Source organism: Lissotriton helveticus, chromosome 4_1 (genome assembly GCF_964261635.1).
Source record: "Lissotriton helveticus chromosome 4_1, aLisHel1.1, whole genome shotgun sequence".
Classification (NCBI taxonomy): domain Eukaryota; kingdom Metazoa; phylum Chordata; class Amphibia; order Caudata; family Salamandridae; genus Lissotriton; species Lissotriton helveticus.
The window spans coordinates 1,876,988,801-1,877,015,817 of record NC_136063.1 but is presented as its reverse complement, the minus strand read 5'-3'; positions in this window follow the sequence as shown (position 1 = coordinate 1,877,015,817).

Here is a 27,017-nt window from a genome sequence, read left to right as displayed (position 1 = left end):
TAGTGTGGTGACTGATACAATTTCTCTCAAGGAATGACTTGAACGCCTCAGAGCAAAATTGTGGACCATTGTCAGTGAGTACATACTTGGGTAATCCTTCACTCAAGAACAGCTTATCCAGGAAGGATATGACTGTTGAGCTGTCTATTTCTGAGACAATTTCTATTTCAGGCCACTTTAGGAAGTGATCTATGACCACTAAAATATACTTGATCTCTCCATCATGTCCTTCAATGGGTCCGGCGATGTCCATGCCTAATTTCTCCCATGCCATTAAGGGGGGTTGAAGTGGAGAGAGAGAAACTTTGGATGTTTTAAGGGTTTTATCTGAATCACAGCATTCAACACAGTTTCTTATCTGGACTTCAATTTGCTTGTCAATACCAGGCCACCAATAACAGGTTCTGACTCTTTGCTTTGTCTTTGAAATTCCAAGGTGACCTATGTGGCAGAGTTTTAGAATTTTGTCTTTGAGTGTGATGGGGGCTATGGCTTTGCCAGCTCTGTACAACACTCCATTTTCCCAACTGAGTTCATTTCTTATTTCCCAATAAACGTTGACATTGTCGAGAAGATGGCGTTTCTCTGGCCAAGAGGTGTTGACAGATTTGCATACGTCTTGGACTGTGGAATCCCGAGACATGTGTTGTTCCCATTCTCCCGCAGAGATTCCATCAAGATCCGTGTTGAAAAGTAGTGTTTATAATAAATTCATACTTGATAATTTACTTCAGCCTCTTTCATCTACTTTCAACAAGTGGCGACGAGGATGGGATACGAATCCACGTGTGCAGGGGCACGAGGGAGTGCAGAACTAGGATACAACACCCAGTCCCTAAAATCTAGTCAATTTAATCACCACCTGCAGCCACTGGCTCAAATTAAGCACTGGAAATGTGAGTCCAGAAGACAGTGTGGGCCCTGACTTTGGCTCTCCCTTTCTGTCATTTTTAAAAGTAAGCAGCAGGATCGCAGACCGTATGGAGAACTTCAAAAGCCTGCAAGGAGGGAGAGCTACAGGAGCCCAGACAACACCCTCAACAAGAGGTGCAAGTTTCAGACATTCTAATTGGAAAAAGAAGGCACACTCACATTCATCCGCCTTCTTCCTTCCCCTCCCCAGCTACTTACAACTCAGCACATCAGCAGGTGGTGCTATCAGCTTTTGAGGAGGAGGGGAAACGATGTTAGGCCTCGATGTAATATTCCATTATGGGTACAAGGAGCATGAAAGTGGAGCTGGGTATGACAACACTGACAAAACATTTAACGGTAGTAGGGACAGGGAGGGAGGAAAGTATAAAGTCAGTGTTTAGCTTGCTACGTTTATTAACGGCCTAGACCGTCCTAGCTCTGCGGTTTCCAGGCCTGCCTTACCCCTGCTGAGGATCGAGCTACCCCTAGCTATAATTATCCAAGGAAGGCCCACACAAGGTGCAGGCATAGTGAGTGACAAATGGCTGAAAGTGTTTGCAGCTCTGGGAAAAATACAGCTGCGTGAATTTATTTAAAAAAAATTATGTGCACCACCACTGCCCATGCGAAAGAATGTTAAAGTACCGGCCCTGTAAAATAGGTGCCAGTGCCGAGCATCAGAAACCACTGGCACAAAATAAGCACTGCTATTTACCATGCTGGGGAAGGTGGAAGGCTACGGTGGTCTCGCTGAGTTTTTCCCTTGTAACCTTCAGATCACACCAGGAGACAGACTTATCATTCTTTCACACAATGCAACAAGGTACCTTGCTATGGTGAGTGAAAGCGAAACGGCAGGAATGCACTGTATTTACCATTAAATGGTGCATACTTGTCATTCATTCATTCATTTATTCATTCATTATTTCTTTATTCGATCAGTTTTCAAAGATCATAAAAGCAAAGAATACATACATTATTGCAATTTCATGTCCTTAAAATACTTCATGTCCCTTGTATACGAATAAAAGATGAGATAAGGCCCTTAGGTACAAGCAACCCCCCCTCCTCCTTTTTCTCATGCAGGCCAGAGGAAAGAGGCTAGTAAAAAACATGTTAAAGGGTCGGGTAGTGTTTTTAAAAAGAAGAGTGCATGGCTCCAGAGGCACCGGAATACTCCTCAAAAACAACTCATCCTTTTTGGTCACAGGTCACAAAAAGGATGATCAGGGGCGGTTTGCGGCACTCTCAGGCCAGTGGGAGGGAAGGGCCCTGAATGTGGTATCGGTATACATCCCCCCAGCACTGCACTCTACAGCATTACCAGCACTCAGCCAATTTCTTATCGATCTCCCGGAGGGGGATATGATACTAGGGGGAGACTTCAATGCTATAACAGACCCCCTACTAGACACCTTTCCCACGCGGGATCGCCACAGAGGGGCGGCCACGCTTCCTGGATTCATGACGGCCATGGGCCTCACAGACGTATGGCGTCACCTAAACCCCACCACGAAGCAATACACACATTACTCGGCACCCCACGATAGCCTCTCACGTATTGACTACTTCCTTTTTCTGGGGGTAGAGCTGGGCTTAGTAGACGGACTTGAAATCCTGCCGAGAGGCATTTCTGACCACTCCCCGATCTCCCTTCACCTTTCTACTAGAGAACGTAAGCGAGCTAGGCTGTACCCGATCTATCCCAATTATCTGCAGATACCTGGCATCAGGAAAAAACTTAAGTTGGCTACGACACACTATTTCCATGAAAACACGGGGTCGGTCTCCTCACCCTCAGTACTATGGGAGGCATACAAAACGGTCATGAGAGGGGCGTCCATATCGGCCATTACTGGGTATAAAAGGGAGTCCAGAACTGAACTGGCTAATTTGGAATTGGCGTTACACGCGGCGAACAGTGCGCACATGGCGGACCCCACCCCTGACACAGCACATGAGCTACAACTCCGTCAACAGCAACACCAGGCCTACCTCACTACAGTCACTAAAGGACACCTTGCAAACACCGCGCACCGCATCTACGATGTGGGTGATAAGGCAGGGAAGATGCTGGCATGGCTGGACAAGCGGGGAGGCAGTAACAAGGGGATACAACGGCTATACGATGCGAGGGGGCACCTGCAGACTCACCCGGAACAGATTGTCCAGGCACTGGCTCACCACTTCCAGGGGATCTATACGCCGACACGAACGGTCACTGAGCAGGAGGCCGTAGCATCACTCAGTCACATTTCCATCCCTGTGCTTACACCTGAAGCACGGCAGGATCTTGATGCTGATCTGACAGAGGGGGAGGTCCAGTTAGCGATACAGGCGTTACAGTCCGGTAAGGCCCTGGGCCCCAACGGAATTCCTGTGGAGTGGTATAAGGCGGTGGACTCGGTGCTGGCCAAGCCCTTATTAGACATGTATAAAGACAGCGTCAAAAGGGCACTGCTTCCACTCGACCAACGTATGGCCACTATAGTAGCTATCCCTAAACCGGCCAAGCCACCGACAGAATGCGCCTCGTACAGACCCATTTCCCTACTCAACACAGAAGCGAAGGTCCTGGCGAAACTCCTGGCCAGTCGTTTAACCAAGCACCTGAGTACCCTGATACACCCTGACCAATCGGGCTTCATGCCACACAGGAGTACAGCACTAAACCTGCGAAGGGTACATGGGGTACTGGCGAGGGCACATCTTCTCACGGAACAGGCTGCGATACTCTCCCTAGATGCCAAAATGGCATTTGATCTGGTGGAGTGGGAATACCTGTTTGCTGTCCTAACTCGGATGGGTTTCGGCCCCCAATATTTAGCGTGGGTGCGGCTACTTTACACCCTACCGATGGCGCAGGTGGTTGCAAATGGCCACATTTCATCGACCTTTCCACTGGGGAGGGGAACTAGACAGGGATACCCGTTATCACCCCTACTATTTGCGATAGTACTGGAACCGCTGGCAATCCTGCTCAGAGCGACGCCACTATTCCGGGGCATCACCTGGGATGAAGGATGGGAGGACAAGGTCTCCCTATATGCAGACGACATGTTGATCTACATGTCCGGGCCGAATGAGGGGGTCCCCGCCCTGTTGGCCGTCTGCGATGAGCATGGCAAGGCCTCGGGCTATACCTTGAATTGGTCCAAGTCTGTACTCTATGTCCTCAAGGGCCCGGGCCCGGTATTGCCGGCTGACTGTCCCCTCAAGATCACCACCTCCTCGTTTAAGTATTTGGGTATTTTTGTGACGACCGATGCTAAACAGTTCTATACCGAAAACTTGCAGCCACCTCCGCAGCGCTTGCGTGCTGATGTCAAATACTGGGCGGCACTGCCGCTGACCCTTCTGGGGCGTGCGGCACTCTATAAAATGATGGCTCTCCCTAGATTTCTTTATGTGCTTGAAAACTCCCCATATGTGGTTAACCCACAATACTTTCGACAGGTGACGGCTTTGGTTTCCAGTCTGCTATGGAGTAATGGTCCAGCGCGGATAGCACAGACTAAATTGGTGAAGAGCTGGTACGAGGGGGGGATTGCATTACCTAATCTCCAACTATATTACTGGGCATCGCAACTTAAGGTTATTAATCATTGGATCCACGTCACACGGGATGACCCCGCATATAAGGCAGATTGGTCGCAGCTGGGGACTGAGGGCATGCTTTCGGTGCTGTACAATTACCCGCAAGTAAAAGCCCTACTGGGCCCAACATTCCACACGGCGACACTTTGGCACGCGGCGCAATCCCGCCTAGGTTGGAAGGGTAAAATCACCAGGCTAACCCCGTTATGGGACACTAAAACACTGGGTAACCTGCGGACTTGTAAAGGGTTTGCGAGGTGGGACGACATAGGGATCTCGGTGGTAGGGGATCTCTGGGATAAAGATACGGTCATTCCTTTCCCGCAGCTCCAACAACAATACGACCTGCGCCCCACTGAAACATACCGTTATATACAGATTAGACATGCTCTGTTACAGGCAATCCCACCAGACACCACACTCCCAGAATCATCGCCATTAGAGGACAGGCTACTCACCGAATTCATGGAGCAGAAAGCGACCTCACTCACATACAAAAAACTGATTAATAACCTGCCAGATCCCACGCAGCGACTTAAGGAGAGATGGGTTGGGGAATTGGGTGACATGGATGAAACGGAGTGGAACGAGGCAATGGCCTCGCCACGGGAAGTAGGAATTTCGGCAAGGTTCCGCCTAGTACAGCTTAAGATATTGCACCGCACCTACTACACCCGCACACTACTACACAAAATACAGAGGGCACCACACCCATACTGCCTCAGGGGATGCGGGGAGGAGGGAACTCTCCTCCACACGTTATGGGACTGTCCACTAATCAGGGAATATTGGAGGCAGATCATGCGTACAGTCTCACAGGCCATCAAGGTATCTGTCCTGCCGGAACCTCGCAAATGCCTGCTGAACATCTGGGACCCTACAGATCTAAACAGATATGGACAGCTGTGGGTCACACTGGCAGTGACGGTGGCCAAACGGGACATTGCACAGAGGTGGGGTGCCCCGGAGTTGCCGACGAAGGCAGGGTGGATTAGAAACATGGACCTCCTTATGGTAAAGGAAAGAGCAGTGTATGTTTTAAGAGCCTGTCCCCGCAAGTGGAATCAGGTGTGGACGCCATGGAACAAATATAGGGGCGAACCGTGTGAGGCTTTGCCGGAGGGTGAGGACTCGGAATCGGAAGAAGATGAGGACTAATGATAGAGGGAGTATCAGCATAATGAAGAAATGGGCCGGGAGGCGGCGGGTACACACTACTAACGGAGGGGACGTGCTGACTAGCTGAGCCTGTAGAATGCTATATGTCGATGACTGCACTCAATTGCACAACGATGACCATTGTTGGGTTTAATGTTTGTTTCTTCTTTTGTTTTTTGTTTTTTGTTCTTCTTGTTTTCTCTAGGACCTCATATAGTTAATGTCGGATAATTGTATTGAAACTGCATTGACGGGATATTCGTTATGGACAGGGGACAAAACTGGGCCATGTTGTGCGTATGCTTGCTTTACTCACTGTTCTGATACTAGGCCGTCACTGAAAATGATAATTACTGATGCAAAATGTGTTCAATCCTTGCCCTCTTGAGGGCACGTACCACTGATATGTAACTACGACTCACGAATGGAAGTATGATTGTTTCATTTTGAACTGACAATAAAGTTTATTAAAAAAAAAAAAAAGAAGAGTGCAACTCAGCACTGCCTATTGTTCTTTTGCTTTAAAAGGGGCTTAAGAAAATGATACCTCTCTTTCTTGTAGAGCCTACAAAATAAAATCAAATGCAATTCAGTTTGTCTTGAAAGGGAATTGCACGGACATAAACTAATCTCCGCATGGTTATACTTTTTCTCTGGGTATTCTAACATTAAAGGCATCGCATTCATGCGGACCCTCAACAATAGAGATCTCTGCTGAGGAATGGTATCGTCTGCTAGGTAATAGAACCCTCTCTCTGACAATGGTGGGTTCAGACGGTAGGTGACGACTGCAGCTTTTTCTTTATGGTGCTCCTTCCTCTTGTAATCCACCTGTGCAATAAAGATACTAGAGACCTTTTTCTTTGAGACCCTTCTACACGTTGAGGGTTCCTTAAATAGGCCATGAAGGCCAAGCTCCTTCAGAACTGATTCCACGTACCCAAGCCACAGCGAACTTCTGCTTTTTTCCATGCTCAAACAATCCCTTAGTATAAGTTGTGTGAGTAGCACTGTTTCCCTGCGCCAAATTGAGTGCCACAGAAGGATTGGAGATAAGTGGATTGCATCTTGAATATACGGGAGACACAATTCATGTTGTAAAACATAGTATAATGATGAGGAGGAGAGGCCAACCAGGGACTTGAAAAAGGTATTTTCAGTAGTTTGGAGGGTATTTATTGCTACCCAGCCCCATACTCGGGCCCCATAGGTTGCCGCCGCCTTAACCATTGCTTGATAAATGTTTTCAAGGGGTATCAGAGGTCTTACACCCATTGTCTGAGAAAGGATTTTTATTGCTGAGAGGCTTCTCTCCACTCCCCTCTTCCTGCTTTCCACCAGTTTTAACCAGGATGAGTCTTTATCAAAAAGAACCCTCAAATAGGAAAAAGTGTCAACCACCTCCATTGTCTTTCTATCTACATGTTAGTAGGGGGTTTTGTCACTTTTCCTGGCCCTGGCTATAATGGCAAAGGACTTGGAGTGATTGACCCTTAGATCTAAGGAGTCCATAAATGATACGTACGTGTTTATCAAACTTTGGAGGCCGCGCCCTTTCCTAGCTATCCATACCGCATTGTCCGTGTATGCCAGGATAGGTATGGGTTGGGAACCAAATATAGGGATGTCACGAGAAGCCTTAATAAGAGCATTTTCAATGCCATTTGTGTAAATAGAAAAGAGAAAAGGGGCAAGGACGCAGCCTTGCCTTACTCCTCTAGCAACTTGAAAGGGGCCTGTGCAGTCGCCATTTTTGGTGTATCGGACCATTGCCGTTGCATTTGTATACTTTTGACTAATAAAATGTATTATGGCATGGTCCGCCCCGTCTCTTCCAATAGCTTCCATAGCTTTTCATGGACAACGCAGTTGAACATCGCCCAGAAATCCATGAAAGCCATGTGGATTTTTCCTCCCTTTATTCTGACATATTTTTCTAAAGTCATTTCCAGGCTTAAGTACTGATCCACAGTGCCCCTTCCCTGCTGGAACCCATACTGGGTCTGCATTAGAATATTATTCTCCTTTGCCCAGCCCTCTGGTTTAGAGAGGGGAAGTCGTCCCATCAAGGTAGTATCCTGGATAATGACACCTGTTGACGGAAGAAGTTGATTGGGACTCCATCTGGGCCTGGAGCTTTGCCTGGGATGCATGAACTCAATCCTTCCTTCACTTCGTTGAGTGAGAAAGAAAGGGAACTAGAGGAGCACTCTTCTATGGTTAAGGGAAGTATTCGTGGAGAGATGCTAGGGATGAAGAGATTTCCAAAATGGGTTACCCATGCTTCCTCACCTACATTGCTGTCAAGGGAGGGATCCTTAGTATTTTTAAAATGTGGAGCATTCACTATTCTCCAGAACTCCATACCTTTGCCTGTTCTGGCTGCCTGATCAAGGTCTGCCCAGATTTCGATCTTCATGTCCCTTTCTCTTATCCGTCGAGCTAGCTTGTATTTAGCCCTTATACCTTTATTTGGTAAGGATTTCTAGGGCTTGTTTTTTTGGCGTATATCAGTGCCTTCCTGGATTTGGTATACGACTAGTTAAATCAGGCTTTACCTGCTTCTGGGTTTGACCCTCTAGGGTGCATCAACATCATTTTTACTTGATCTAGGATACTACAAAAGGCCGTTAACATTTCCCCAGGCTCAGTATCTGGATCTAGGCATTATGATATTTTACTCCTTGTGCTTTCAACAATACCCACGGTCAATTTGGGTTTGTCAGCGTGGCCCACTTGTCCTTTCCTAGCACTGGCGTTCTTTTGGATACTTAGCGCCAATTCAGGCACCCTTACTTCATGTTGCAAGGCTGCCTGCGTTGTAGGCAGGATTATTTTCAGACAAGAAGACTATTTTCCTCTTTCTATGTGTGCTGCAGAATGCATCACATGTAGAAAGAGGAAAAAACGATGAGGAGAAAGAAAGCAATTTTTCCTTACTAGACCTCACCTGGGGAGTCATCACAGTTTGACGCATTGCCAGCACTACCACTTGTGGTAAATCTGTGAATGTCAAAAAATCCATGGGTGGATGCATGGCAACACCCATGCACCACCGATGGAACTCCTCCCTGCCTCAGAGTAAGGCAAGGCAGCAACTTGTGCTGCCTTGTGTTATTCTAGATTTATCAAGCCATGCAGAGTCACGCAAGGTGGCTGTGCGTGATAAATCTCACTTAGGTTTTGCGTTACTCTTGCGCCTCCTTGCATGGTGCAAGGGTGACGCAAAACCGTGATGCAAAACCTTGACAAATATTTTACAGGTGACCAGACGATAAAAATACTATGCTCTGTCTTAATGGTATATGTACACATGGCACCTTTACTTTGTTTTATTGTTTACTACATCTATACACTTTAAGTCTATAAGCATTTTGTATATCAAATAAGATCCTTGATGTCGGCTAGTAACCAGAATGAAGTTATAAAAGTACAACTCACTGATTCTCTGCTCATGGAACCTTATAGTTGTAAAGACTATATATGCCAGTGCATACTAATGCCTGTCAAGATAACTAGTAAATGAAGCCCTCCATTATTTCAGGTTGAATCTCAAGCCACACCCTTGTGTACGTTTTTATAGTTGACTAGATGATAAAAGATGTTCGTCCTGTTTTATCCTTTAATGTATGCACTGCACTTTAAACCAGACTTATTGTCTACTACACTCAGGTACTTTATGACTATTAGCACTTTATATTTAAGTGGTGCCCTGGAATAAAGTCATAAATACATAATGTATTGATCTTGATTATTTATTATCCAATATTCATTAAGGATATTTATGCTAATGCACATCAATATAGTTTAGTGCTATTAGACCGGGCTTTTACAGCAGGTTTATCTCCAGATTCTTTAGCTTTGTGGCCTTCTGTTTCTGGTCTGTTTTTGTTGGTTTTATGACTCTGGGCACTTTACCACTGCTGATCTGTGCTAAAGTGCATAAGCTCTCCCTGTAAATTTTATGTATGGATTGGTGTTTTCATAATTGACTGATTAGATTTACTATTCAGTCCCTAGTACGATGCACTGTGTGTGCCCAGGGCCTGTAAATCAAACAATGCCTGTGGGCCTGCAGCACTTATTGTGCCACCCACATAAGCAGCCTGTACATGTAACTCAGGCCTGCCATTGCAGAGCCTTTGTGCAGTCTGGTATTGCCATGTCGACTTGGCAAGTGCACACACTTGCCAGTCCCTAACTTTCCCTTTTCTTACATGTTAGTCACAAATAAGGTAGGCCCATGATACCCCTGGGTGCAGTGTATGTGAAATGTAGGACATGCCCTGGTGTGAAATACTGCCAATTTCGTTTTTAACGATTGCAAGGCTACCTATTTCCATCGGGTAGAATAGGGAGTTTGCTTATAACATCTTATAAACATAACTACCCCTGAGAACAAGGTGGAAAAATAATGTTTAGTATGCCTGAACTTAGAATGTTAAAATGCATCTTTTAGTGAGGGTGATTTTTACATTCTGAGTTGAAAATACCACTTTAGGAAAATAGGTATTTTCTTGATTTGCCATCCAGTGTGCTTCTGCTAGGATGTACATTGACTGTCTGGCTTTTGAGTGACAGTGGCTGGGGATGTGCAGTGGCTCCAAAGAGTCTAGATGAGTCATCTCCAGGCTGAATAGGCCCAGTCTGCATTTGGAGTGGTGGGAGGAATAAGACCTGCTCCTGAATAGGGTTGTGCCTGCCTTCCACAATGATGGCTCCTCCCTCCCCCTCTAGTGTGTGTCTGGAGCCAGGACTCACACTGACATTGGAGGTTGTTGTGTACTTGCAAAGTGCCCCCTAGAACTTTTGGACTGGGTTCAGAGCTGTGGGCCAGGAGAGAACAAAGATATTTACAGTTAAAAAGAGGGAGCCATACCCCAGACTTTTAGATCACTTCTGGGAATCAAGAGTAACCTTTGCCAAGGAGAAAAACTAGAGTTGCTGAAGAGGAGTTCTGCCCCTTTGCTGTCTGCTGTCTGGGGTTGGCCTGCAGTGGCTACTTGCTGCCAAGGATAGGAGAAATGACTTGGCTATTTGCTGTGTCTCCTGCTTGAGGAAGATCTCCAAGGGCTTGAAACTGAACTGTCTTCCTGTTCTGAAGTATCAGGGACACAAAGATTTCACCAGCAGCTCCACTGAACTTCCTTGATGGGAATTCTAACCTGCTGTCCATTTGGACCTCTGGAGGCTATTTGCCTCTGGGAAAAGTAAAACAACTTCAGGAAGCGCGAAGCACCCGCATCTGTTTCTGACGCATCTCTGTAGAAATCAATGCAGTGCCGGCCTGCGGCTCGAGAAATCACAGCATGGCGCATTGAGTGCATCGAAGTCCTAGATCGCCGCACTGATTCCAACACAAGGCCTTCTGTGTGGCTGCAAGAACCCATGAATCGTCGCATCGCATGGAGGCCCCAAGTCTGTTGCATCATTGGGGGACGCAGTATACAAATCACCTTCCCACGCAGTAAGAAACTGACGCATCACCTCCTCTCCGGGAAGGAACCGACGCATCACCTCCATTGCGCAGCAGTAAGGAACCAACGCATCACCTCCCCGGAGCAAGGAACCGAAGCATCACCTTCCCTGAGTGTAAAGAACCGACGCATCACCTTCCCCGTGACCCTTTCTGTTTGTGTGCGTGACGCATCCAAGTTACTTTGTGCGAAAAGTGTAGCATCTGCAATTTGCTTTGAACTGAAATATTTTTACCATTTGAAAGTCATATTTTTATTACTGTATTGTGGATTTTTGTCATTTGGTTTTGTATGGTTTAGATAAAGATTACTTATTTTGCCTAACTAGTGTAGTGTCCATTTGTAGTGTTTTCCCTGTATTACTGTATTTGTTCACAAATGCTTTACACATTGCTTCTGAGATAAGCCTGTCTGCTTGTGCCAAGCTAGCAAGAGGGTGAGCAGGGAATATTTTAGAAGTGTTTCCCCCTTACCCTGACTAGAAGCAAGGGTCTATATTTGGACAACTGTATCTACCTCAGCCAACTAGAGACCCTCCTTTCAAATGACTACTGATTGTCTTAACCCCATTGAGGCTGCCGTCGGCTGCTGAACGTTCGGAGCACTACCTGGCTGGTGCTGCGAATGTTCAATGGACGCTGCTGCCCTGCCGACTCTGTAGAACGCCCGCACTGCGCCGAAATAACTGGACTATGGCAACACTCTTTATACCGAAATAACGGCCGCAGTAAACGGGTTAAAACGGGTTAAAAGCAATCTAATTGGCTGACCCCAAGAACAAAGTTTACGCTGTAATTTGTGGGATACCTGCGCTCCCTATTTTAATGTTTATGTTCTTTCTTAGGTTTGCAAACAGCAACTAGTGTTGTATCTTAATTATCTTTATTTGTTTTGCCTCTATGTCTTAAAGATTTAAATATAGTATTTTATTAGTTAGTGAAAGTACACAATAACATTGTTTTTGCTCTATATCGTAAATCTATGAGTAGGGAATTATGATTACTTTAACAAGACATGTTTTATCATGGAAAGTTTTACTGAGATTTATTTTTTGCATTTATGTAGGAATTGCTGTATTGGCCTATTTTAATTGATTGTAAGGCTTTTTCTGCTGATACAATAAATTAAAATTGACTTGAATTGAAATTGGGTTGTTGGTTGACTGGGGTGTGAGCCCTAGTCAAGCAGCAACCACAGCCTGGTCTAACAGTTATCCTAGATATCAAGCTTAGTATGATCACTCAAGTCATCGCAGTATGGACCTCCTTCTTTCCCTTCCTACACCTGCTGCAACAGAGCTGCAAATGTTTGCCTCAGAACCCCAAACGGACCGTCACGCGAGGACTCATCACCAGCATGCTGGACTATGGCAACACTCTCTATACTGGAATCACCAAAGAACTCCTACACAGACATAATACCATCCAGAATATCAGTGTATGAGTCATACTCGAACTTCCATGCTGCGCCAACATCTGACCGTGCCTCAGGATGCTTCATGGCTCCATGTTCACAAAATCAATCAATTCAAACTGCTGATGCACACATACAAACCCCGACATAACACAAGACAAAAATACCTTAACAGATGCATACTCTTTCACCAATCCGCCAGACACCTATGCTCGGCCTCACTTTTACTAGCACACCCTCCCTGTATCTGTAAAAGCAAAACTGGATGGCGCTCATTCTCCTACAGCACACCCAAGATATGGAACAACCTCCCTCAACACATCAGAGCCTTCTCCACACTTCTCGAGTTCCAGAATAAGGTGAAGACCTGACTCTTCATATAAGCACCATGAGGACCACACACCTATACACCTGCCCAAGCACCTGGATACCCCTTTGGGTGATTAGTGAACTATAGAAATCAACATAAAGTAACATAACAAAGGTCATTCTAATTTGTATTTGAGCTAACATCACTGTAAGTAAAATCACAGGATGTGACATGACTTTTACCCTAATGTACTTTGATGGTATTTTATTGATTATGTTATAGGTAACTTGTAGAGAGCACGTTCACCAAAAGTTCTCTTGACACTGGTAGCAGTAGGAAGCATCGATCACCAGTTTAGTCATAGGATTGTCAGAACAACAACGTTTTTAAGAGTCTCCTGTATTTCCTGTAGTTGGATACTTATATAATATCCAAGGGGAAGGTGTTCCATGTGAGAGGAACCAGTACAGAAAAGCTGGCCCCATAAAGCCTTTTCCTTTTGCTTCTTGGCACTGTAGGTAAATTGAGATGAGCCGATCTCAGATGGTGAGTGGGCAAGTGGCGCTGAAGCCTGGTCGATATAAAACCAGGGTTTTTTCCATGAAGAGCCTTAAAGATTATACAGGCCTTTTTAAAGATGGTCCTCTGGGCCACAGGGAGGCAGTGGAGCTTTTCCTTCAGTGGCTTAGTGTGAAAATGTCGTGGCTTGCAGAAGACCAGCCAGTCCGCCTGATTTTGCACCAATTGTAACCTGTGAATAATCCAGTAGGGAGTCCCAAGAAGAGGACATCTTCATAGTCAATCCGTGATATCACTAGGGTGATGATAATTTGAATGACATCTTTCCCTGTAAAATATCTGTAGATTTTCCTCATTCTTCAAAGTTGGAGATGGCAAGAGGATGATACAGCTCCAATCTATTGCTTGAGAGATACATCTTTATCATAAGAATCGTAAGGCTTTTCACTGCTCTCTTAGGTGTGGGGGAAGAGCCTAATTCTAAAGGCCTGAAGGGGGGTTCCATTGGATTGAGTTTTTTTTCATCACCACCACTTCAGTTTTATTGGAGTTTAACTTTAACTGATGAAAATTCACCGAGTCTCGAATATAAAGCAAGGTGTTTTGAAAGAGTACCATAGACTCTTTAGTGGTATCGCAAAAATTAGCTGCATGTTATCAACGTGATTATATATTTTCACATATTGCTGCTGGAGAGAGTGTATTATAGAATGGATGTAGAGGTTAAACAAGTGGGGAACAATGACAATCCCTGAGGCACACCACAGTCAAAGTGGACCTTGGCAGAGCGATATGGGGGAAGGGAGACTGACTGAATCTGATCTTTGAGAAAAAAGGTCAACCACTCAAGTGCGGTGCCACACAGTTCTGAATTACTGACACGGTTGATCAATAAAGTAATATTGACCATGCCAAATTCCGCTGAGAGGTCCAGCAGGACCAGGGCATTGGTAAAACCATTGTCTGCTGCCTTCCTCATCTCATCCTTCACAGTGAGAATGATTGTCTCAGTGAAATACGCAGGGCGGAAACTGGCCTGTTTGGGAGTTCAGGTAGACTGACTCCTTCAAATAGGAGCAAAGATGTTGGGCTACCTGATACTCTAGTAATTTAGCTGACTAGGGCAGCAATGAAATAGGTATGTAGTTCTTAAGTAAATTGGGGTCATCCCCAACGTTTTTTGAAGAGGTAGCTCTATGGCCTCATTAAAGGAGTTGGGGACAGGGCGTGGCTTGGCGCCCGGAGCGTATGGCGGCGCAGGGGTAGAGCTCTCCGGTGTTCTGGGCGGACATCGCGTTTCAGAACAAATACCGCCATGCAGGAGACAGATTTGGACATGGGAAGAGCATGTGCATGCTCTAATATCATCTGCGATCTCGCTAACAAATCCCACAAAGCCTAACTCTATATTTCACTCGTTTGCCTTCTGCAATTTTTCAAAGGATGTGTCTTCTTATTGGCAACGATAGTTTTGGAAGAACTTTCGTAATGACTGTTGCTTACTGAGGTAAACAATCTGCATGGTGAATGGCAGCCATTTTGTGTGTACCGAGTGTTATGGTAACGTTCCATCTTTTTGCTTCATTCTTAGTTGCAACATTTTAATTCCTGCCTATTTCTGCCTAAATGGTTCCAGGATTGAGGAACATATCTCTTTTACAATGAAGACTCATTAAACTATGATGCTTACCAGCTATTGACTCCTCTTCTCACTTATTTCTCTTCAGCTACTGCATCATTCGCTGAGTCTTTTTGGACAGATTTTCATATTGTGGAGCCTCAACTTCTTCGCATCTACATTTGAAGGTGGTCCTACACTGCCTTATTATTTGCTTTCGCTCAAATAAATATTGACATTTTTATCTTCGCACACAGTGACCGCATTTGCACGTTGCTGGTTTGAATTTCTCCTCCATAGCAGTCCATTCACATATAACCTTTGTCTTATGGTGCTGTGCCTTCTATATATCTGGTCATCAGGAGATGTTATGAGTGCGACTTATGGGCAGACTAAAACCAACACATTCCTCCTCTTGCAAACCTAAGCATGTGTTCATTAAAAATTCAAGGATTTTCTCTAAATTTCCCATATTTGAGGACTCCCAGACATCTTCCTCTCAGAGCTTAGAGATTACAATGGATCCCTCTTCTGGTGTCTCGGGGAAATCTACCACCAAACGGCTAAAAAAAATCCTCCCTCACCACCTAAGTCAACCTCGTCAGTCTCTATGGAGCTCTTGCTGGAGGAAATTAGAGCTCTCAGACCCTTTATGGAAGAAACCAATGCCAAACTGCAAACTTTAACGGATAACTGGTCTCAATTGGAAACAAGGGTCTCCTCAGTGGAACAAAGTGTCTCTTCTCTACAAGAAACCTGTGTCAATGTGTCTCATCTGCATTCCCAAGTCTCTTTGCTCCAAAGGCAAGTGGAGGACCTTGAGAATCGTAATAGACGGAACAATCTCCATATTTACGGCCTAGGAGAGGGCATTGAAGGACCTGACTCTCTTACCTTCTATAAGTAATTTATTCCTAAATTGTTACACTCGCCAGAAGGCACGATGCTCAACATCCAATGCGCACATCGATTGGTCCGACTTCCTTCCCAATCCTCAACTTCACAACGTCCAAGAGGAGTCATATTATACTTCTTAGAATATACAGATTTACTGAAAGTGTTGTCAGTGGTAAAGCTTCTCCATGAATCACTTGGTCGGGCTCCTCTCTGTTCTTTGCACAAGACAATGCAAAGGCCACTGCAAACCGACGTAAGGCATTTCTAAGCATGAGAGTTGATCTGCGGTCAATAGGGGCCCGATATGGTCTTTTTCACCCATGCCTCTTTAAAGTTATTATAACAATAGAACAATGACATATGAAGATCCTGCACGTCTTCAAAGCTTCATAAATTCTCTTCAAACAAATACTATGGACTCTTCGGGACCTTCCTCTTCATTCACTACTTGAGATTGTATTATCCTTTGAATGGATTTTTCCAAGGTTTGTTCTTTTACCTAATGGTTCTTATTCCATGCTCTGAAGCTTTCAGTTTCTCATACAGTTGCCAAATGTATTGTTATTACTAATTCAAATATTTCTTTGCACATAGGATTATTGTTCATGTTGGTTAACTTTGCTACTGTCCTTTCCAGTAATCCTTCTTATCATTAATGTTTTTTGTCTCCACAGACTTCATATCCTTGTTTCCATGGTGTCCTCCCGGCTCCCTGTTTGGCTGACCCTAGGCGTGATGCCTATTCCATGTGGTTCCACCCCCCTCCTAGTGTTTTTCCGGATTGTGTTTCCTTGATTTTCCCTTTTGTAGGTATGTTTTCCTTCTGCTTGTTTAACATGTTTGCGTTCTTACATGTTGCCCTATTCCCCCTCCTTTATTCTTCTTCCCAAATATTCTCCTACTTCCCTTCTTATCTTTGTTTTTTCTTCTATTTTTGGGTGTCTTTTCTTCTTGCCTTCCTATAATCTTTTTCACTTTGTTAACTTCTTTGGTCAATTTATTCATCTTTATTATGACTTTCACTTTGCCATTCCTTTTCTACTTTCCTTGTTTTTCATTTATCACTGTCTGCTGGATGATTTGGGCTTTCTTTTTTTTTCTTTCTTTCTCATTTTTCTGGATCGATATGTTTCTAATATTCCATGTCATTAAGAGTCATTACTTGGAACGTTAAGGGTTTAAATTCCCCCATTAAGAGGCAAAGAATTCTATCTCATTTAGCCAAACTAAATGTTGATTTTGCATTTCTACAAGAAACTCACCTTTCAGATTTCGAATCTCTAAAACTGAAGAGAGGTTGGGTAGGTGATGTTTTCTATTCTCCAGGTGATGGCAAACGTAATGGAGTGATGTTATTGTGTCGCAAGTCCCTCACATACTCTCTACTTTCTCAAGAGTCTGATGCGAGTGGTAGATTGTTAAACATTACATTATCTCTCAGGGGTGTTCCGATCTCTTTTCTGAATGTGTACGCCCCCAAATGCGGTGAACCCTCTTTTTGGCCCACGTTTGCCAAACATCTAACCTGCTTTATAGACGATAATTTTATACTAGCAGGAGACTGCTATCAAACTTTTGATCCTTTCATTGATAGGATATCTAAAGTCAAATTTTTTCCTAACATACCTCATAAATCCTTTGTTCTGGCGGTTACGCAACATAAACTTATTGATGCCTGGCGCCTTTGTAATCCGACCACTGAAGAATTTACCTTCTACTCTCCTTCCCACCACTCTCAGTCAAGGATTGATTATATTTTTGTCTCTCATAATATTGCACAGAATCTTACTAATGCAGAGATTGGCCCCATTCTATTATCAGATCACGCCTCTGTCTCAATAAGCATTGACATTTTACCCAAAGTTACAGTCCCCAAAAGGTGGCGTTTTAACAACGCTCTTCTTTTAGATCCAAAGTTTACCGCCTCCTTTACCAGTTTCTTTGATGAGTTCTTTGAAATAAATCAAACTCATTCCACCCCCTACACCACCCTATGGGACGCTTTTAAGGCCGCAGCAAGGAATTTTATAATTGGCTTTGTTGCAAAAAAACGAAAAATTGCACACAAATTCACTGGGGACCTCCTTCAGAAGATTAAGAGATTGGAGCACTTCAATTATACTTCGCATTCTAATGATTGTCTAACAGCCCTTATTGATGCCAAGATGCAATTCAACAAAAAATCTACAGAAGATGCTTCTTTGTTTTTGTTAAAATCTAGTGCGAAATTTTATGGGGGTAAAAATAAAGCGGGGAAAATTTTAGCTAATTATTTAAAAGTCAAACATAATAAGCTAAATATTGAATCGGTTTTTGATGCAAATTCTGATTTGAAACATAAGGATGCTGATATTCTGAACAAATTCTCTATCTTCTTTAAAACGCTATACACTTCTGAAACCCAACCCACCACTCAATCCCTATCGCATTTTTTCTCTAGCATTAATGAACCTTAAAATTTTTCACCCGATCTCTCTCCTCTAGAACTAGACTTAACACGGCAGGAATTATTTAAAACCCTCCAACATCTTCAAAAAGACAAAGCACCAGGACCAGACGGTTTCACAGTCGAATTTTACCTCCATTTTTCTAAACTTATATTGCCCAAGTTGTACTCACTTATTGATTCTTTCACCACATTAGGCAGTTCCTCGGGCTCCTTCTCCGAATCACACATATGCCTTATACCCAAAGAAGGAAAAGACTCTAAGCATTGCAAAAATTATAGGTTCATCTCTTTGGTCAACATTGATTACAACATTTTTCCCATATCATTAGCAATACGACTGGACTCCAATTTACCAGACTTGTTGGGTAAAGAACAATCCGGGTTTGTTAAAGGGCGATTTATAACTGACATTGCAAGACTAATTTTTAACGTTTTATTCAAATCCTCACACTTACAACAACCCCTTGCAGCAATTGCATTGGACGCTGAAAAAGCGTTTGATAGAGTTGAATGTACTTATTAGTTTTATACTCTCCAATGGTTTGGTTTTGGTGCTAAGTTTATCTCCTTAATTTCCCTTCTCTACTCCAATCCTCGTGCGGCGTTTGTGCCAATGGTTTAGTGTCTCCTTTTTTTTATTTCGGAAGAGGAGTACGTCAAGGATGCCCTATATCCCCCTGTCTTTTTAACCTGGCCTTGGAACCTTTTCTCTCCAAATTACATTAGAATCCCAATATCCATGGTTTTCAATCACTACATTCTCACGTTAAACTTACAGCATACGCTGATGACATTTTCCTCTTCTTGTCTAAGCCAAGTGATTCAATCTATGCCTTTTTAGCAGTAGTGCATGAGTACTCCAAAATTTCTGGATACAAACTGAACAACGACAAATGTGAGATTTTACCTTTAACAAAATACACTTTTAAATCAGATTTTGATGCCTCTAATTTCACTTGGAGTCCTACTCACATTAAGTATTTGGGTTTGCATGTTACCTCCTCAATTTCAGATATTGAATCTCTTTGTATGAACAAATGCATTCAGAACATTTCAGACTTGACTACCAGATGGCACCCTCTTTATTTATTTTGGTGGGGCCGCCTTGACACCATAATCATATATACTATCTCTAATATCCCGGTTCCTATTCACACTAAATATTTTAAGAGGATTAACTCCACCCTCTCCTCCTTCTTGTGCAATCATAAAAAACCTCGAATGTCCCTTCTTCGATTAATAAGTTCCAAATCGGAATTTTCCAGCTTATTAGAAAGCATTCCTTTTACGTCAAGCCTCCCTTTGGATACGAGATCCCACAGATGACTGCCCTTTATGGATGACAATTGAACGTCTCTTCCTGTCCCCTTTTTCCTTTGCTGAAAACCTTTCCTTTTAACGCAAGCCACAAGCATTATCTACTACCATAATCAAATTAACTTCCAACTTACTTTTATCCTCTTCCCCTTCTCCTCCTAGGACTGTTGACGACTTTCTCAAATCCACCATTTGGCACAACAAAAATTTACATTAAGAACAAACCATTTTATTGGAAGACTTGGCATCAGAAGGGCTTAATTTGGTTACATCAGCTATTCTCACAGTCGAATTTCATATCTTTCTCATCACTCAGTCAGTTATTTAGTTTACCTACCGCATTCATTCATAAATATCTTTTGCTTAAAGAAGCAGTGATGGCTATCTATACCCAGCTGTCTACTGCAAATACCTCTTTCACTACTCTTACATCTATCTGCCTCACAACTTCATAACTTCCTGAAGACCACGTCCAAGGCTTCCAACATATACAGGTATCTCCATAGTTTTAACACTGTACAGCCGAAATCTAAAGTAGAAGCGTTGTGAGAACGTGATTTTGCTGCATCCTGGCCAGTGTCCTTATGGAATAATATTTGGGTCAAAATTCGTAAATCATCCAGAGTAGCTAGTATAACGCAGACATTGTTTTTCTATATAACAGACTTATCTTTAGGCCGCATGATTTACACAAAAAAATTGCTACAACACCAGATGTTTGTTGGACATGTTCCTCCCCGATTACATACTTGCTTCACATGTTATTTGCTTGCCCTTTTGTACATAACTTTTGGAAACAGGTATGGTCCCAACTCAACTTGATTTTTCGAACAAAAATTTCTTTCACTTTCACTCATGTTTTTCTGGGTAGTCTTTCTTCTTGCTGGGAAAATATTACGCTTAATGTTAACATCATAGATTTGTTACTAGCAGTTCCGTTTCAGCACAATACAGCTAACTGGAAAGATTTTCAAGAATTTCTTTTAGAGCGTGGTGGTACAGTGTTTGCCATAACCACAGATTAGATACCTCCTTTGTATATCCTAAGCACATGTCAGCGAAACGCCTGAATTTATGGTCACCTTTTACGATGTATCTTGATGTTTGAGCTAAACGTTCTTTTCGGCTACAGCCTACTCAACAGGAAATTTCAAATCCTCCTTGAGCCCCCTAAGCATTCCTCATATCTTCATTATTCTGTTGTTTTTTCATGATTGCGATATAGCATTTTACTTGCTTTACTTTTAAGCCCAATTCATACAATATTATTGTAGTAACTTCTTGACTGATTTTTTTCTGTAGGAAATGTATTAATGTTTTGTATCTTGTATTGACATCCTTATTTCTCTCAATAAACCTTCTTTGAACTTAAAAAGGAGTTGGGGACCATGCCCTGGGTAAGAGATACATTGAGGAGAGACACTGTTATATCCAGAAAGCAAAACGAAATTGTCTTTTGGACATTAGTATAAGAAATATCATTTGGTGACCCCGTTTTGACCATCAGCTCGACAATCTGCTCTTTGCTGATGGCTAGAAAAGCAGAAAGAGATGCAGAATTTTTATCTTCTAATGGTATGTTGAAGGCTCAGATGCTAGGGGGGATATTGTTTTCTTAATAACTTTTTCATCACAAAGATTTTGGGTAGGGACCGCAGATACGGAGAGTCTGTCAGGATTAGATAGTTCTCTGACTGTCTCAAAGATTACCTTAGACTTATTCTCCGAATTTAAGATTTTGTTAGAGAAGAATGCAGATTTTGCCTGCAAGATACATTTTTTGTACGTTTTAAAACTTTGGAGTAAGACGCCTCTATTTTCAGGCAGATAAGTGTCATGCCATGTACACTCCGCCTGCCAAAGTTCAAGTTTAGCGGCTTTCAGATCTGTCGAAACAACTTAGAAGCTTCCTGACGGCGGGCAAACTTTTTTTTCAGGAGAGGGGCGTATATCAAAGTTATCCTATATCAAGAACTGTCGCTTTGCCTTCCCATGGTCTCAGGAACTGATGCATCTGTTTGTTTTTCAGAGCTTCCCATCTCTGTGGTTGTTTGTTGTGAATTTTGGTGCAACTACAGGTACTTTGAGAGAAGTCATGCAGCCATAGTTTTCTGTGGACCAAGTTGTTTGAAAGCTTTTAAAGTCACATTGTTGTAATATGTATGTTGGATTTTTGTAGTTTTGGTCTTGTTGAATTTAGATAACAATTCTTTATTTTCCTAAGCTGGTGTGGTGTCCATTTGTGGTGTTCTCATTGTATTACTGTGTGTTTTTAGTACAAATACTTTATACATTGCCATTGGGATAAGTCTATCTGCTCGCGCCAAGCTAACCAGGGGGTGAGCAGGGGTTATCTACAGTCTGTATCCCCCTTACCCTGACTAGAAGCAAGGCTCCCTATTTGAACAAAGGTACCTATCTCTGCCAACTAGAGACCCCCATTTCTAACATTGATGGTCAGCAGTGGGGATTTGAACTTGTATTTGTACGTGACCCACAGTGATTGGTGTACATCACTAGTTTAGTGCAGACCACTACGCAACCACATACTGTGTTTTATTTTTGGTTCTATTTTTGATCTGACTCTTGAAGTATCCAGTCACCATGTCTCTGAATGGTAAAGCATCGAGTGAAGCTGCAGAATTGGAGTTTGACGTTGAAATGTTGAGCAGTTACAAAGTAGAGCAACTCAAGCAATTCTGCAAGAGCTTTGGATGTCTGATGAAGAGCAACTCTAGGAAAGAGGAGCTACAGAAGCCCATAGGGCCTGGTGGGAGGCCAGACAAGCTGAGGAGGCAGATGATGCAGGTGTGGATGGGGGTGCACCTAATGGTGGTTTCAGATTCAAGTACTATCTAGTTGCGAGAGCAGACTCTAGGGCTGGCAGCAATCATTCTTCAGGAAATTGGGCGCCAAAGGAAATGGAGGAAATGGCGCTGGGCCAGGGATCATGAGTTGGAAGTTTTGAGGCTCCAGACTCAGGCAGAGGAGAGCAAGAACGCTCGTTCTTTGGAAGATAAGAAATTGATCTTGGCCCATGAGTTGAGCATGAGAGAACTGGACATTAAAGCCAAACAGGTGGAGTCCAGTACAAATGGTGGCAGCACACAGCCAGTGCAAGGGGGTAAGGTTTACATTCGCAAGGACCTGATACGGAATTTCCAGAAACTAGATTATATGTATTCCTGGTTTGCATCTTATGAGGCAGCACTGAGTATGAATGAGGTCCCTGAGAAATATTGGGGGGCGGGCCTGCGGAGACACTTTGAGGCCAATGGGAGGAACATCCTGATGCCTTTGGAGGAGGCGGGAGTGCCCTGACATATCTCAACATGAAGGAGGCTTAATGCCTCATGTATGGGCTCACACCTAAGAAGTCCAGGGAAAAGTTTAGGTCCTTCCAGAAACTTGAATCCAACATGTGAGTTGGGTGTGTGAACATGTATTGCAGAGCACTGGATGGTTGGATAAAAAGCAGCAAGGTAACTGATAACCAGGGGTTGTACAATCTGATTGGTTGGGAGCACTTGAGCAGTCTTTGTGTTCCAGAGCTGCACCAGCATCTGATGGATAGTAAGCTGACTGACCCCAGGAGGCTTGCTCAGGAAGCAGACCGCTGAACGAGTATCAGGGTCCGCAAGGGGTATGTGGGATACCCAGCCAAAGGTGGGCAGGGTCCCCAGCTGGAGTGGGAAGGACAAGGATAACCAAAAGAAGTTCTCTAAAGGACCCCAAAAGAGTTCCCAGGGTAAAGATTCCCAAACCCCCAATTCTATGAAGCCATGGCCCCCTAAGAATAGGCCAGACAAACGGGGTCCCAGTAAGTGTGGTCAGGAGGGTCAAATGCAGAATGATCCCACGGGCCCGAAGGCACCACCAGCACCCACGGGTACCTCGTCACTGGGGTTATTTAGAGTAGTGCTGGGAGAGGAGTTGGTTCCTAGTAAGGGTGGGGCCAGCTGTGATCATCCTTATCTCATTAAGAAATAGCGAGATGGTCCAGGATTCCTGCCTGCCGGATAACACTAAAAAGTACCTGCCATGGGTGATCATCAATGGGAGTATGGTGGAGGCTCTGAGAGACACAAGAGCCGGTGTGACATCTGTCAGGTGCCGGTGGGTGTTGAAGAGCATGTCATGCCCAATGTGATTCCCCCTGTAGTTGTTGCAGACAACTCTGAGCACCTGTAAAAGGTGGCGCAGGTTCCCTTTCAGTGGGGGGTCTCAGCTTCCTTGAAGGTCATTGTATCTCCGTCCATGCCTGTTGACTGGCTGCTTAGAAATGCCCAGACAATTTTACTTGTACAGATCAATCAGCAAGCATTAGGGGGGGGTGCTTTTTATCTTCAAAAAACAAGCAAGAGCACACATCGTGGAATATAGGGAGGATAGGAGTGGCAGGTGGCTTATTGTAAGGGTTATGCTAGATGGCCTTCCTTTCACCCTGATCGGGTATTATGGCCCTAACCAGGACGACCCCTCCTATTTGAACATCATACGAGATAACCTAATGGCTCTTCACGACCCAGTTATCTGGATGGCTAAGGCGCTCGACCTCGGACCTGGGGATCTGGGTTCGAGTCTCGGTAACGACGCCAAAAAACCTCCTGTGATTCTGGGCAAATCACTTAATCTCCCCGTGCCTAAAAATGAAAGTGTGTCCTCATGTAACGTAACTGGTGCTATGTAAAGCGCTCTGATACCTGATTCGGTTCGGGTCTAGTTCGTGCTATATAAAACATTGTTTTAGACCCAAAATTAGATAAATCTGTTAAGTCTAGAGCATGTGTCCTCTCCAGATCTAGACAGGATCTCCTAACAGTAATGTCACAACTGGGTCTTGCAGACATCTGGAGGGAGAGTGCAGGGAACACGTTGGGGGTTTCTTTTCGAAACTTTAAATATAAACACGTGTCTAGGATAGATTACGCTTTGTTTAGCTATTGTCTGAAAGATTTTTTGATAGATATTTCCTACCTTCCCTCACATCTTTCCGATCATTCGGCCATCTCATTTACATTGAAACCAGGACACAAATACAGTCATAGTTCTTGGTCATTTGATCGCACCATTCTTTTAGAGAATGAGGAGGTCAATTTTTTTCGATCGGAAACTCTGTATTTTTTGGAAGCAAATACAGATTCCACGGAAATCCATGTTATGTGGGATGCTTTAAAAGCCTTCTGGAACGGGGTGTATTACGAGCAGAGCTTCTTATAGAAGGAAGAAACACAGGGAAAGCATTGAAAATCTGGAGGGGAAAATTAAATCTATTGAAAGCATCTTGGGTGTCCAAACTAGATCAGGTGGAGACTTCGAAAGATATGGAGAGCTAAAGTCACAACTAGAAAATATATTACAAACTAGGGTCTCTAGAAAGTGGGAGGCGAGTAGAATCTCTCATTTTGAGTTTGGCGAGGCGGCTGGTAAAATCCTAGCTTGGAAAACTAAATCCGACCAAGCCCGAAACTACATCAGGGAGATTAGGGTGGAGGGAGAAGTTGCTCCCCGGATTACAAAGGACGAAAAAGGAGGGGCTTTCCGAGATTTCTTTCAGGATATCTATAAGGAAGACACCCGGGAGGATAAGGCAGGGAGGGAGGTCTGGCTAGACCAAATTTCTACTCCAAAGCTATCACCAGAGCAAAGCAGGTCGCTGGAGGAAGGGATTTCTGTTGAAGAAATTAGGAACGCTTTGGGGCAAGGAAAGCGGGGGAAGGCAGCAGGCCCTGACGGGTTACCAGGGGAATTTTACAGGGCCCTTAAAGAGAAGATTGCCCCGGTAATGGCTTCTGTTTTCAATAACATCCTCTTGGAGGGGAGGGACCCTCCCAAGTCTTGGAACAATCCCACGGTGGTCCTAATACCTAAACCAGGGAAAGATCTGAAAGAATGTGGGTCATACCGCCCAATCTCGCTCCTCAACTGCGATTATAAAATCTTCGCTGCTATTATGGCAACTAGGTTGGGGAGGGTGGCAAGCTCTTTAATTCACGAAGACCAAAAGGGCTTTATTAAGGGCAGACATTTAGCTGACTTCACGCAAGATCTGGTTGGGGTGATCGACATCGCTACCACTTTTTCTTTGCCTTTGGCTGTCTTTACGCTGGACGCGACTAAGGCCTTTGATAGGGTCAATTGGTCCTATTTGGCTGCAGTCATGGAGAAATTCAATCTGCCCGAAAAATTCTGCCGTATGATTTCACTCATATACAAGGCCCCGACGGCAAGGCTTTATGTAAATAATTCCCTAACAGAGCCTTTTGAAATTTCAAGAGGCACAAGGCAAGGCTGCCCGCTTTCTCCCCTCCTCTTCAACCTCTATATTGAACCTTTTGTACAGAATCTTAGAGAGGAGGCTAATATACCATCATTTAGCTTTGGAGGGTGGGATAAGCGGGTAGCTTTATATGCCGACGATATCCTCATTATGACATCATACCTAGATATGGCCCTTCCCTCAGTGATCAGGAGGGCTGAGGAGTTCGGCAAAATTTCCGGATATAACATAAATTCTGAAAAAACGGAAATTATGGCTTGGAACACTCAGGTGGAGGTAGTGTCCTCTATGCGCTATCTTGGTATTACAATAACCCAAGACATAAGCAAAATCGCCACTTACAACCTCGAGCGAGTACACAAGGAATTTCGAAAACAACTCAAGGCATGGAACCATCTCCCGCTATCTATCTTTGGGAGGACTAACCTTATAAAAATGTCTATCCTGCCTAAATATACCTTTTTGTTTAATTCTATCCCTATGGCCTATGATGTCAAACAGATATCTAAATGTCAACAAGAATTAAACTCTTTTATTTGGAGGACTGGAGCCACGAGATTGGCTTGGAAAAAGCTGAGGAGAAGGAGAGAAAAAGCAGGGCTAACATCACCAGACATCCAATATTATGCTTGGGCTTTCCAACTATCCTATTCAAGAATGCTCCTGAAAACACCAGTGGATAACCCTAGGAGGAGGATGTTTTGAGCTATGTTGGAGAGGTCTGATCTTCCATCTGACGGCTTCCTTTTTAAGTTTGGGGACCAGACATTTTTTAAAAAGATAAAATTAAAAATTCTTCAATCGTTGGCCAGTAATTGGTCCACAATTAGAAAATGAACAGGGATGAGCTACTTTTCCAACTTAGCACCCATGTGGGACTCGCCAGGCACTCCTTTGCGTCTTAAAGACAGGCTGGCATGTCCAATAAAGGAAGCCAGAATTTTTAATTGGGGAGAGCTGATAGCAGGAGGCTCAATGATTCCTTGGGAGGCTTTGCGGGAGAAAGTCGGGCCAAGCTTATCTAGCTTTAAATACATACAGTTGTCCAGTTGGGCTCAGGCATTGAC